The sequence below is a fragment of the Chanodichthys erythropterus genome, chromosome 2 (assembly GCF_024489055.1).
Source record: "Chanodichthys erythropterus isolate Z2021 chromosome 2, ASM2448905v1, whole genome shotgun sequence".
NCBI classification, from domain to species: Eukaryota; Metazoa; Chordata; class Actinopteri; order Cypriniformes; family Xenocyprididae; genus Chanodichthys; species Chanodichthys erythropterus.
In genome coordinates, this window is record NC_090222.1 from 24045366 (window position 1) to 24060505 (window position 15140).

The 15140-nt window shown below is 34.7% G+C and overlaps 1 protein-coding gene across 8 annotated transcripts in view; it reads left to right on the top strand.

Annotated features, from left to right (window-relative positions):
• The window catches only part of LOC137033545 (transcription factor HIVEP3), a 79183-nt gene that overhangs the window by 41081 nt on the left and 22962 nt on the right, over positions 1 to 15140 (top strand). The window contains exons 1-2 of one of the 8 annotated variants that reach the window (XM_067405502.1): positions 3041 to 3152; positions 9611 to 9778. The exons of 2 other annotated variants lie outside the window; for them this stretch is intronic. The gene's annotated coding sequence lies outside the window, so the exon portion shown is untranslated. Of the gene's footprint in view, positions 1 to 3030; positions 3153 to 9605; positions 9779 to 9826; positions 9928 to 10169; positions 10351 to 15140 lie in introns of those variants that run through there. 5 more of the 8 variants (XM_067405512.1, XM_067405484.1, XM_067405522.1 and 2 more) reach the window with 5 other exon arrangements.

Here is a 15140-nt window from a genome sequence, read left to right on the forward strand (position 1 = left end):
GACAATCCGTCATGCCATTGTTGTATAGCACTTGCCCTGTTGATCAGATTTACAGAGCCTCTGTTGTCCCATCTCTTCTTGGAAAAACAGAAGACAAAGAGATGACGGAAATGTGAGTTCCCCTCCCAGAGGGCTACAGTATGGGCAATGCCTGGCCACAGCTCCCACCCCTCCTAAATACGCTGACCATCTCCACAAAGATCACATTCAGACGGACACAATACACGCACGGCCCAAGGGCCACAAACACTGCCCTGCTCCACATGACGCTGAAGGTCACACAATCATTTGGGATGATTGATAAAACAGAGAGAGAAAGAGAGAGAAACGAGGAAGAAAAACAAGCAGAAAAATAGCAATAAAGTCTCTCAAAATCAATTCCAGGGGCCAAATTTGACCTTTTATGGGTTTATTTTTATATAAATATAATATGTGTTTCAAGATTTTTATTTTTATTTTATTTTATTTTATTTTATTTTATTATTTTATTTTATTTTATTTTATTTTATTTTATTTTATTTTATTTTATTTTATTTTATTTTATTTTATTTTATTTTATTTTATTTTATTATTTTATTTTATTTTATTTTATTTTATTTTATTTTATTTTATTTATTTTATTATTAAACCACTTCATAATGGCTACATATTTTGCCGCCTAATTTTAAATATCTGATCAATATTTTATTTTATTTATTTATTTATTTTTATTTTATTTTTTTTTATTTTAAACACTTCATACTAGCTACATATTATGGTTTGTCTTTAGTCCCTAGTTTGAAATTTATATGACACTTTCTGTAGAAAACAAAAAGCTATTTCTTTCCATACATTCTCATTAGATTTTGTTTCCTTTTTTTTTTTTTTTTCCAACTGTTTTAGTACTTTTTGAAACCAGAATAGAACGCAGTGGCATAAATTAAAAATCAAGAATCAGGGAAACCTTGTGATGAAAACATTTAATAAAAAGTGTTTTTAGTGCTGCTGGCATCATGAGAAAAGCAGTTCAATTCTCCCAGGATTCTTAGTGCTCATGATATCCGTTCACTGGGAAAGCCCCATTTTATGTTTATTCATCGGCCCACAATGCACCATCACGGCTCTCTGTTTGTGCAGCAGGAACTTTTGTGAGCCACAGCTCACATTCTTGGAGGAATTTCCTATAACTGTGACCTCCATTCACACTCAGAGCTGTTAAATGTGAAACGTGTGGATGTGTGAGTGTTAATATGTGCGGACAACTAAAAGATAATTGTTTAAATAGTTGAGAGTTGGACTGTAGTTATGTCAGTTGTGGTATGTAGCTTTCTTTGAATCTTTCGTACAGTACTGTATATCAAACTCTGTTTTTCCCAAAATCATAGTTGCTCTCAATATCTAGGAACATCTTACAAATTCCTTCTGAAATTTTAGAGCATCTTTTCTGGCTTAAAATCAGTTCTAATTCTTTAGAGTGGCAGATGCTTCCTTGCACACTTTCACATACTCACATGTGCTTCCATAGTTGAGAACTCCACCCAGCCAATAGTCCCGCTCATCATGATGTCATCATCCAAATATGGAGCTGTGCTTTTTCAGTTAAGAAGACCAAACTGAGGTGATCTGACAGTTATGCATTTCCATCTGTGAAATGACATCATACGACCTACCCTTGATAAATGCAGTGGAGTTCAGTACTCACTGTTTCTTGTGTACTGAGACAAAAAAATCTACAATCAATGTATCACCTATAATATTAAACAGTATATATTTACTACACTTCAAAAGTTTTTTTTTAAAGGAATTAATACTTCTATTCAGCAAGGATGCATTTAATTGATCATAATGTTAATAAAAACAAAATTAATAAGTTTCCACATAATAAGTTAATAAGTTAGGGCAAAGGTTTCCACAAAAATATCAAACGGCACATTTTTTTTTACCATTAATAAGAAATATTTCTTGATAATCAAAATCATATTAGAATGATTTCTGAAAGATCAAGTGACACTTAATATTGAAAATTCAACTTTTCCATTTTTTTTTATAAAATATGCTAAAACATTATTTTAAATTGTAATAATATTTCTTAATATTATTGTTTTTTTCTGTTTTAATCTCACACACATATTATTATATTATATTATATATTATATTATATTATATTATATTATATTATATTATATTATATTATATTATATTATATTATATTATATTTTATATTATATTATATTATATTATATTATATTATATTATATTATTAATTATATTATATTATATTATATTATATTAATTATATTAATTATATTATATTATATTATATTATATTATATTATATTATATTATATTATATTATATTTATTATATTATATTTATTATAATGTTTTTAAGGAAAGAAAATTAAATGGTATAATTGTTAACATTCTGATTCCTGTCTGTTAAAATGTTGCTATTTTAAAAAGTAATGACCGATACATTGTGTAAGAAATCATATTTTGTTGTATGTCTCAAACTCCATGTTTTATTTGTAAATTAAAATATGAATAAGCCAAGAATATAACCACATATTTAAGATTTGCTGGTACTAAAAGTAAACATTTAAGATTCGGTCAATGAGTTAGTCTACTATTCTGAATACTGAAGAGGAGACATGTCCCCATCAGTGTCTCTGGAGTTCATGGCCCTGTAATGAAGTACTTGACCAACTGACGAAGCCAGAAATGCATCATTGGCTATCACAACAATAAAGCTCCTGGTTGTCCTTGTACACGGAGAAGAAGCCTGTTATTCAATCACTGTGACCGTATTCATTCACACACCCTTTTCCGCCACCTCGTTCCCGCCATGTGTCTCCATGTCTCTCTCACACCCACTCGCTTTCGTACTCCTTGTCTTTCTCACTCTTTCTCTCCCCCTCCCATCTCTCTCTGTCTTTCTCCCCTCTTCACCCTCCTCCCCCTCACTCACTTCACAGAAGTACACCCACTCACACACAAACATTCATATCCGCCGTGTCGTTTGGTGGCTTTCATTCATGCTTTAGCAGTGTGAGGTGGCACAACTCCTCAGGTAATGGACGGCACTACCTCCCGTCTAATCGACTGTACGCTCTGTTATGTGTGGATAACGGACACTAACTGGAATTGTTAGACTAAAAGGGATCAGCTTTCAGAGTGAGTATTTGACTGTTTTTGTTAACGCTGCATTTAAGTTTGATGTCATCACATTTTATGAATGCGTGGCATCTGAGTTACGTTACACAGGACTGAATGTGTGTGTGTGTGTGTGTGTGTGTGTGTGTGTGTGTGTGTGTGCGCGCGCACACTGTAAAAAACATTTTCTTAATTGTTTTTTTTCCCCCAGTAAAGATATCTAAACATCTTTAAAACAAGATCATATCTTAAGTTTTTTTTTCTTTAGTCAATTTAACATAAGATTATATATCCTGAATTAATGGCAATAATATATACTCATCTGTATGTCTTTCCAAACCCTTTGATTTCCTTTTGTGCTTCTACTTTGATTGTAAATTTGTATGGAAAAGAGTAGCCTGGACTATCTGTTAAATACCTCCCATTCAAGAAACGGATAAAAAAAATATATATATATATATATATTTTTTTTATCCGTTTTTTGAATGGGAGGTATTCAACAGATAGTCCAGGCTACTCTTTTTTTTTCCATAGCTGTGTGTGTGTGTATATACATATATACAAATCGCTTTATACACATATATATATATATATATAAAATATGTGTGTGTACTTATTTATATGAATAAATCTAATTAATAATATTCATTATTTTACTTTTAAATATATATGTGTAAGTTCACCCAAAAATGAAAATTATGTCATTATTTACTCACACTCATGTCATTCTAAACACGTAAGATTTTTGTTCATCTTCGGAACACAAATGACAATCTTTTTGATGAAATCTGAGAGCTTTCATTCTGTCATGCAGCTATCACTTTGACTCTTCAAAAAGTTCATGAAGAGATCACAAAACTAATCCATATGAAACAAGCAGTTTAGTCCAAATTTTTTGAAGAGACTCGAAAGTTTTATATGATGAACAGATTGAATCTAGGCTTTTATTCACCTAAACATTGATCAGCGAACACAAACGGAAGCTCAACCATACCTGCTTTGAAGCATGAGAACAAACCTCATTGGTTCTTGCGGAAGCTCAAATGTGCTGCGGAACATACAAGAGTGAACCTCACTGGTTCTTGCACATCAAGCAAACATGCCTGAGTTTCTGTTTTCCATAACTGATGTGTGCGTTGATGAATGTTTATATGTAAATAAAAGCTTAAATTCAATCTGTTCATCATATAAAGCGATTGTTTTTCTTCAGAAAATTTGGACTAAACTGCTCAATTCGTATGGATCAGTTTTATGATCTCTTTATGAACTTAGAAGCGACAAAGTCATAGTTGAATGAAATAGCTTAGATTTATTAGATTCATTCAAATGTTTTCATTTGTGTTCCAAAGATGAATTTGTATTACGAGTCTGGGACAACATGAGGGTGAGTAAATGATGTTTAGATATTTACTGGAAGAAAAAAAAAAAAACTGAGAACATTTGCGATTTTTTTTTTTTTTTTTTTTTTTTTTTTCATGTTTTCACATGTTCTGTACATACAGGAAGGGAAATTTGTCACAAATCACTCATTCTGTATGTATGTAATCGCATGTAATAGGTTCTACCGCTCATAAACTAGCTTTTAAAGTGTTTGAGCTGTTATCTGTAACTGTTTCAGTTAACTAATTGTTTCAGTTGTAAGAACCTGCTGAGTTGAAACCGCCTGAGGCTGTGTGATTTGTATGATCTTTAGGGCAAAAACAGTGCTTCTAGAACTGTGTGCTAGTGTGTCAAATATGGGGAGCTAGAGCTCTTTGTGGTGTCCAAGGCCCTTATGTTCCATGTCTCAGAGAATCCCTCAAACAGGAAGAGGACGTGAAGTACAGGTAAAGTGCATATGTGAAAAGCCCAGAGAGGCTTCCTCATTAACGCTGCTTTGTTTTTGGAAAGTTAAAGCCAGGAGAGACCTGAGAGGTGGCGGTAACGAGGGAATAAAGAAGCTCAGATATGCAGCCGGAGTATGACTAATCATATCAGAGCGCTCAGCGGCGGCTGTGTGGGCCGGCCCTTGCGCTTGTTAGAGTTCTGGGGGCCATCTGATTCACCGTCGCTCCCCGTTAGAGACTTTGCTTGCTTCACTTCCTGATGTGGGTGGAATTTTCCTATCAGCCCTGTGTTCTGAAAGCCGAAGGGTGAGGTGATTGACGGGCCCGTGAACACGATGTTGTGGGTGGCTTGGAAGACTGAGCCGTTCCACTTGTTCCTCCGTGAATGTAAATGAATGAAACTCGCACAGCTCATCTTTCTCATTCTTTGTCTCGGGTTACTATGGAAGCCCTGAGTGGCTGTGTTTAGCAGTACGCTTAAAGTAGGCATGTGTCACCTAGTATTTCTTTATTATCTAACCAGTCTAAAACTTTTTAAAGGAATAGTTCATCTAAAATGAAAATTCTTTCATTATTTACTCAGTTGTTCTAAACTGGTACGACTCTTTCTATTCTTTCAAAAAGAATACATTTTGAAAACTGTTTTCCATGCAATTACAAGCAATGTGCAGTTAAGCATTTTAAGCTTTTAAAAAGGATGAAAAGCACCATAAGGGTATGATAAAAATGGTCCATATGATTTGTGTACTGTATTTCAAGTCTTATGAAACCATATGCTAGCTAATGTGTGCAGAAATGCATGTTTTTCAGTGAGCCATATCAATCCATTTTGTGAATGAGCCATTTAGACTGTTTTTTTGAACTGGTTTCAATAGAATGATTCATGAATCAGACATATCTTATGGCCTCTTATGAATGCACCAATAAATACTAGGACAGATGTAAAGACTTTTAGTTAATAATGACTTAAATGTTGGTCTGTTCCTCACAAAAAGCTATTGGATGACTTCAGATGATCTGGAAAATGTGCACAAGTAACATTAAAACATGCATTTTCTGTGAAGCTACTTTTGAAACAATATGTATTGTGAGAAGTACTATGCAAATAAACTTGAACTGAAAAGTTGTATAGAACCTTTATGATACTTTTATGGTGCATTTTAGTTTGGTGAACTATTCATTTAAAACTGTTAATTTCTGTTCTAAAACGTGAGGCTGAACAAATAAAACGGATCCAGCATGGCTTGTGCTTTTTTGCTGATACGCATACCTGCTCAGAAAGCACCTTGGGCTGGTGAAACTGAAGACCTGCTGACCTGATTTGCCCTTGTTGCTCCTTAATCAAAGTAAACACAAAAAGCCTCTTGAACTCCCCTGTTCACAAGTCTGTCTGTCAGCATCTGAATGTCTATGGGGTAAACCAAATAGTTTATAGTTATTCAGCAGGTGTGGTGCTTTCTTGTGATGCATAGTTCCAGATATATGTAGCCCCACATTTTTAAATGGGTCATGAACTGCATTATTTTATTATTTTATAATGTTTCCTGGTGTACACTTATTAGGTTAGTATGACTTTCACATCAAAAATTGCCATAATTTAGAAATAAAAGGCATTTTTCCTACCCTGATTTTAGCCCTCTGATTTGAACGCTCTGTTTTAAGGGGCTTGTCCTACTGTGAGACTTCAATGTAAACATCCACTGCTGTGATTGGCTAACATCTTTGCTTATGAAAATAGCTAAGTATTACATGTGGAAGTCTTGAAAACTTTTAGAATGTTTACTATTACAGTTCTCAAAGTTTACTAATTGTGAAAAGTGTTGGTTATAGCATTATATTGAGATCATGGCATGAAAGGTTGCAGTGATGAGCATATAGCCAATGACAGACATGTTGGGTGCATGAATGCAATGGTCTCTTCATTGTAACTTGATTTCTGCACACTAACGAATGCTTTCATCATAAGTAACAGTGCAAACACAATAATGTAAACAAGAGATTCATTGATTCAAACGGGAGTTTTGGCAAGAGTCCAGAACTCTTCCTCACTGACAAACCTCGCACTGTTTGATTGACAGCTCCAGCGATTGTAAAGGGAGCGTTCTTTGATCACTTTCTACATATAATTTAATCACAGTTTAAATAATTATTTTCATCCTACTAAGAGAAACAATATGAAGTTGACCATTTAGGGTGTTTTCACACCTGTAGATCGATTGCATTGTTCCTAAACAGGGACTTAATTTGTTACAATGTTGCATTTTCTTCTTGGTTCGGTTTCCTTTCACAAGGCAATATTTCAAAGTGTACCAAAATGTGTTTATGCAAGTCACATGCCTGTACAACTGTCCCCTTATTGGTCAGAGTTTGCTCTGCATCATCCATAATGATGATTATAATGATTGACAAGTTCGCATCATGAGCATACTGTAGCTTGTTTAGTACCTACTATCGAGACACACCAAACACTATACAAATGTAGCCGCCATTCCTGTTAAATTATGTACTACATTAGTTCTAATTCAAGCACAATCTCTCTGTATCTCCCTGCGCTGTCTTATAGACTGTGTCGAGACACATGCAAACACTTGTATATGAATGTTATAATGCAGCTAGAGCGGGAATCGAGGCTTCGTCGAGACAGCGTTCTTGCACAGAGAAGCGTGATTACACAATGTTTTAAGATGAAGAGGCGCTCTTGGTTTTTAACTGCAGTAGCCTGACTAATGTGCTCTCTCACATAATCAAACACTGCTGCATTTTATATAACACATTTCCCATTATGAAATATGATATCGTTTGGTTCGTTGGTCCGTTGGGTCAGATTGCTTTCACACCACAAGCGAACCGTTTCCGAGTTTGTTTGCAATTGGGCTGAGACCACCTCGTTCAGGCGATCTCGGAACGATTGTTTTGGTGCGGTCCGAGCGCGATTGCCGTGTTCACATATGCCTAAACATACCGAGCCAAGGGAGAAAACGCACCAGTTTCCGAAACAAACGCTCAGGCGTGAAAACTCCCTTAGTCACTGGTTTGATTTAATGACTATAAACGATTTTGAGACAAAGAACACTGTACATGAATCATTACATATCAGAAATCACTGATAACTGGTGATTTTGGTTAGACATGTACACATAATCTGTACACTTACTGGCTACAGTAGTAACAATGTAGATGTAGGCGTTGATCTTCTTCTGCAGAGGTGGTCTTTCAACTATCTATGACGTATAAATAGGCACATTCCACAACCAGTCATAATCTGGGCTTGGTTTTCTTGTTTTTGGACTAAGAAGAAAGCTTTCAGTTCTGAAACTTGCTGTATATTCCTGTAGTATGACCATTTGATATCAAAAACTCAAAGAAAATTTGATTTCTCAATTCATGACCCCTTTAGGCCTGTTTTGCTTATATTAGGCTGTTAGTCTGTTAGCTCCACAGTAATAAACAAGAAAATAGTGTTGCAACAGTCTGAATTGTATAAAGCACTATATATAAATGTTACATGACTTGACTTGTTTCCTCGCCTTGCATTTTAAAATAGCTGCTTTGAAATATATATCAGGGATGGAGGGCTGTGAAACTATAAAAACAGATAAAATGCCACCATATATGTACACTACCGTTCAAAAGTTTGGAGTCAGTATTTATTTTTTTCTTAATGTCTCACATGTTCACCAAGGCTGTAATTATTTGAGCAAAATAAAATAGCAATATTGTAAAATATTATTACACTTTAAAATAACTGTTTTCTATTTTAATATATTTTAAAATGTAATTTATTCCATCGGAATTCTAATACGCTGATTTGATGCGCAAGAAACATTTCTTATTATTATCAATGTTGAAAACATTGCTGCTCAATTTTTTTGTGGAAACTGATACATTTTTTTTTTTTTTATTCTTTGAATACAAAGTTCAAAAGAACTGCATTTATTTGGAAGAAATCTTTTGTAACACTGTAAATGTCACTTTTGATCAATTAAATGTGTCCTTGCTGAATAAAAGTATTCAATTTCTTAAAAAAAAAAAAGAGGAACAAAAAACATTTGAACAGTGCTGTACAGTATATTTTGTTCTTTGTATTACATACTAAGCTATTAATGCATTTGTCCCTTTTCTCTTTTTTGATATCTTAAATCCTAAAGCCTATTTATTTGTTCTACTCTTTTGTCCAAATTCAGCTTTGCTTTTGGGCTGTATACTTACACAAAATTGGAAAAGCTCATGTCTTTGTTCAGATTTAGAGCGAACACTTTTTTTGTAGTAATTCAATCACGGTGTCCACACAAGCACAAACTTCCCAGAGCCAACAGACAGCAGGCCTGCAACAGGGTGTGGCATGTGGTCATCCACGTGAGGTCCTTGTTCTGAGAACAGTCACAAGGTGTAATTCTATGCTTTTACAGTCAACTATACATGAATAGATTGCGTTAGCGGACTGTTTTGCATAAGCAAATGATATTCATATCGTCTGCCCATAGTCTGTAAACATAGCTGTTCCTGGCACCTAATTAAACAAGTCACTAGTGATTATTCCGTCAGGATGTTTCCTGTTTGTTGGACAGGGACGATAACCAGCACGGTCCAGAGGGGTCGTGATGTCTTTCCCCCCATGATCTTTACTGAATGTTGATGTTTGTGCCAGTACAGGCGGGGTGGTGAGGTGTGCCTATGACTCCTGCAGCGTGACATTCAGGAGGGGCCTTCTGGCAGAATGGGCCAGCGGCACCGCCTCCTCCGGTTTGTCTTTGATGAACATGTTGAGGTCTCAGCAAGGGGACACGTGGGGTCATGAGATTCTGCCACTGGCGTGTGGAGGTCAGCCTGTTTATCTACTTCCTCTTGCCGGCGTGCCACTACACTCAGATAGGATGCTGGGGGACAAATTTAGACCTCCAGCTCACCCTCCATCTGCCGCGGCTAGCTGTAGGACGGTCTCCATGGGAACCGGAGCCAGGTTGCCAAGAGTAAGAGCTGGAAAGAGAAGCACTAACTCTTTATCCGTCATTCTGCTCAACTAATAATAAAAAAACACAATTTTAATGGGCCAGACATGATGAAGACAATGAATAATATTTCATATACAGCGTGATTGGATTATTATGATCACTTAAAAGCCATAACACTGCCATCAATTTTGTATTGTAATTATACAAGCATTAGACAAAATTAGCTTCTTGAATCAAGATGGTCTCCTTATGTATTACAGTCTTGACAAGCTGCCATGTGGCCTCTAGGGTCCTTGAATCTACTCTCAACTCCATTAAAGAACCCATGTTCCACAGCAGCAGGGTCAGCTAACCTGGAAACCACTAGAAGCGAGCCAACCACATCCAGTCGGGAGATATTTATATCATTCTTGGTGGAGCAATTAACATACGACGAACAAGGTGACATTTCTGTTATCAAATCTGGCGAGTTGTCACTAGGACAGTGGGAGGCAGAGAAAGAAAAAAAAAGAGCTTTAAAATGTGTTTTTCCACTCCTGTCTATAAGCTTCTGTGGGCTATTCTAAGAAATGGCTCGGCGGTTTTGTTTTTTCCTATACTCAAGCACATTCATTTTACATTATCTTCTCAATGTGTGAGACTTGCATACGAATGCTGGTTTACTAGTTCATCCATGATACATGATCCAGATCAGATTACTATGCCAACAAATCTTAAAAGTGAAACCAAAACTATGTTACCATTTTTCCTTGAATTTTAAACATCTGTGCAAGATTAATACTAACTACACTTAAAAGAGTTAGTTCTCCCAAAAATGAAACAAATTGTCATAATTTACTCAGAGACTTTTTTTGAAACACAAATTGATATTTTAATGAAATATGAGAAATGTTCTGTCCCTCAATTTACAGTCCATGATACTACAACTTTTGTCGCTTCAAAAAGTTCATAAAGAGATCATAAAACTAATGAATCGAGCAGTTTAGTCCAAATTTTCTGAGGAGATTCAATCACTTTATATGATGAACAGATTGAATTTTAGGCTTTTATTCACATAAACATTCATCAGCGAACATAAACGGAAGCTCAACCATAAGTTTGCTTGCTGCACAAAAACAAACCTCATTGGTTCGTGCAGAAGCTCAAATGCGCTGCGTAACACACGAGAATGAACGTCATTGGTTCTCATGCATTAGATAAATTTTAAGAACCTTTAAAGGTGCCCTAGAAGTAAATATTGAATTTATATTGGCATAGTTGAATCACAAGAGTTCAGTACATGGAAAAGACATACACTGAGTTTTAAACTCCATTGCTTCCTCCTTCTTATATAAATCTCATTTGTTTAAAAGACCTCCGAAGAACAGGCGAATCTCAACATAACACAGACTGTTACGTAACAGTTGGGATCATTAATATGTACGCCCCCAATATTTGCATATGCCAGCCCATGATTGAGGCATTAGACAAGGGCAGCCAGTATTAACATCTGGATGTGCACAGCAGATTCATCAGACTAGGTAAGCAAGCAAGAACAATAGTGAAAAATGGCAGATGGAGTGATAATAACTGACATGATCCATGATAACATGATATTTTTTGTGATATTTGTGAATTGTCTTTCTAAATGTTTTGTTAGCATGTTGCTAATGTCCATCGTTACCATCGTTACTATCATTTATTACTGTATTCACGGAGACAAGAGAGTCGTTGCTATTTTCATTTTTAAACACTTGCAGTCTGTATAATGCATAAACACAACATCATTCTTTATAAATCTCTCAAACAGTGTGTAATGTTAGCTTTAGCCACGCAGCATAGCCTCAAACTCATTCAGAATCAAATGTAATACATCCAAATAAATACAATACTCACATGATCCGATCCATGCACGCAGCATGCATGATGAACATCTTGTAAAGCTCCATTTTGAGGGTTATATTAGCTGTGTGAACTTTGTGTTTGCTGTTTAAGGCAAGCGCGAGCTCCGGGGCAGGGGAGCACGAGATTTAAAGGGGCCGCAACCTATATATCGGTGCATAGTTAATGCCCCAAAATAGGCAGTTAAAAAAATTAATTAAAAAAATCTATGTGGTATTTTGAGCTGAAACTTCACAGACACATTCAGGGGACACCTTAGACTCATATTACATCTTTTTAAAAGAAGTTCTATGGCACCTTTAACATCCATGGAACCTTTCCAATTCATTAAAAGGTTCTTTATAGTGGAAAAAAATGTTCTTTTGAATTTTTTTTTTTCAATGTCACTAAGAAAAAAAAAGGATATTCACTGGTTCTCTGGGGGACCAAAAAAAAAAAAGTTATTTTGACACTTCGTAAAACCCCTTTTGAAACCTTTATTTTTAAGAGTGTAGGTGGTTGTTTACTGGTGTTTTGTCTTAGATTAGTGAAAAAGTAATTGCAAAAGTGAAAGTTATTTTATTTTACTTTATTTTTATATTTTTAACTTTTACATTAATGTAAATTACATTACAGGAAGTGAGTGAAGTGTCAGTACAGCAGGGTCTGTATGTCAGCTTGAGGATGTCCCAGGTGTTTGATACTCCCTCTTCCTCCATATGTTTGAATAAAGAGATGGTATCTTGCATCATCTTTTGTCAAATTCTCCTTGTGCTTTCAGTTCATTCTTCACTTGACCTCTGTCTGGATTTGTTTTTTCTCTGTCTCTCTGTTGTTGATGTTACATGAACCTGTTGTAAAAAGTAGTGCAAAATGAGTGTCTTTTTCTTTGGATTTCCAGTATTCAAGTTCCAGCATTATTGGTTTATTAATTAATTTACTAATTTATTTGATAAGCACAGTCCAAACCCTTTACTTCCACTTTTTTTTCTTATGTCACAGTTTCATTATCATTCTGTCTGTTGCTCCAATTTCATTATCATTATTACAATTCAAGTGAGATTAGACCTAATCAAGCTAATATTCAATTAATACAATACTTATTTCTTGTTAGTAATGGAATGAAGCCAGAAATCACCAATTCCTGTTGACTTCAGGTCACTTTTCTAATGCAGACAATTTATGAGATTGATCATTCATTACATAATGTTAACTAACCACATAACATATTATAGCTGTTTATCACTGCCATATGGACATTACTTTGACACTCTCATCTCTGGCTGTTAACAGAATACTTACTAATTATAACACTGAAACAACCATTTTTTTGTAAAGCTGCTTGGAAACGATATGTATTGTGAAAAGCATTATATAAATAATCTTGAATTGAATATAAATGGCTCATTTTTTCCAGTTATATGAATTATGAAAATATGAAAATCATATCTTTTTTTTTCTTCTTCTTCTGCTTTGTTTATCACTGAAATGGGATCTGAGTGATTTGAGATTTGTATGTGTGTATGAACTTCCTTTCAGTGTTTCCTTGTCTGCATTGAAAATGCTGTAATGCTGGGTCTCCCAGTCCAGTGCATTGTTCATAGACAGCCATGAATAATTCACATTGCGCTCTCCCCATCCGAAACCCTCTTAATCGCCTTGTTTAAGAACCACATCAATACAGTGTCAGAGGTCATTAGGCTGTCTCGCACTGATCTTTGATGTATGGACATCCATTATGGAGTGATAACAACAATGTCTCCTGTCTACATTTGTCTCTCTCTGTGCCCTTCTAGTTTACATCTGTTTGTATCAATCCAGATGAAAATTCCAGTAATCAAGCAGTGTAATTCTATAATGCACAGCATGCCCCAATCACAGTAATAAACCTGTGCAAATCAGATGCGTTCATTATAAATTTGTGGTTCAGTCCTTTTGAAGTCAATTATATACCTTTGTCATGAATAATGATGAAGGTCTTAGTGTTGTTGTATCTTCAATAATTGCTTGCTGTTGATAAAAACACTATGTAACCAAAGCCTACCTCTGCTCTGAGAAAGCTCATTAAATTGTTGCGCATCACTCAGCCAGCAGCAGCTGTTTGAGAAAGCAAACTCAGTCAAGAATCTGTCAAGTTATTTCAAGAGGAAAGCAGTTTTTGTTTTTTTGTTTTTCTGCTTTTCTGCTCCCTACCTTTCTCACAGTGAACACCAAAAAATGGAACCTAAGATGCTGTAGTTTTTGTGAATATATGTAAAATTTTTAAGGCCCCTCACTCAAAATGTTTTCCAGTATAAATATTTAAAAATCCTAATATTTAAATGCGATAAATTTACTGGAAGTAAAATATAAATATTGAATAAAGTTGTTTTTAACCACATTGTCAAAAAGGATTTTTTTTTTTTTTTTTTTAGCATAAACCTCACAAAATTTAAAAAATGATGGGATAAACTTTGATATTTTATCTGGAAAAGAACTCAACAAGACTCAAATACGAATTTAAAAAGTATGTATATTTGCCAGTTTAATCAGAAACTGAAACGTTGAATTATTCACAAAAACAATAACCATATTTTCTGACAAATCTGTTCTTCTTAGAGTGCTAAGAAATCACAAAATGTTCAAAATTAAATTATACAAACTACTGTTTATGGATTTGTTGTGCATCTTAAAATGTAGTCTAAAATATGTGACCCTGGACCACAAAACCAGTCATGATGAGTCACACAGGTATATTTGTAGCAATAGTCAACAATAAATTGTTTGGGTCAAAATTATTGATTTTTCTTTTATGCCAAAAATCATTAGGATATTAAGTAAAGATCATGTTCCATGAAGATATTTTGCAAATTTCTAACCATAAATATATCAAAAAATAATTCTTTGAGTGGATATGCATTGCTAAGGACTTCATTTGGACATCTTTAAAGGCGATTTTCTCAATATTTATTTATTTATTTATTTATTGCACCCTCAGGTTCCAGATATTCAAATAGTTTTATCTCAGATGTATAAATCTAAATTTCAGAAAATTGACCCTTATGACTGGTTTTGTGGTCCAGGGTCACATATAGTCTCATTTGCTGATTGAACTCCCTCTGGTGGGTAAACATCAATGCTCTTATTTATGAGTGTATTTCAAGACACCATGTTAATAGATTAAAGACACAAGTGTTTTGTCTAGCACTCCTGATGTCTTGTCATAGTCTCTTGTATGATGTATGTCTTTTTTATTATTAATTCTTGTTTTTGTTTTTGCTGAAAGGATGACAACTTGTTACAACCTCTTTTTTACGAAGCTAAGGTTACATATCCGGTCTCATATTGTGTGTGCAAGGAACAGTTTGGAAGTTTAAAAGAGAAATACTATA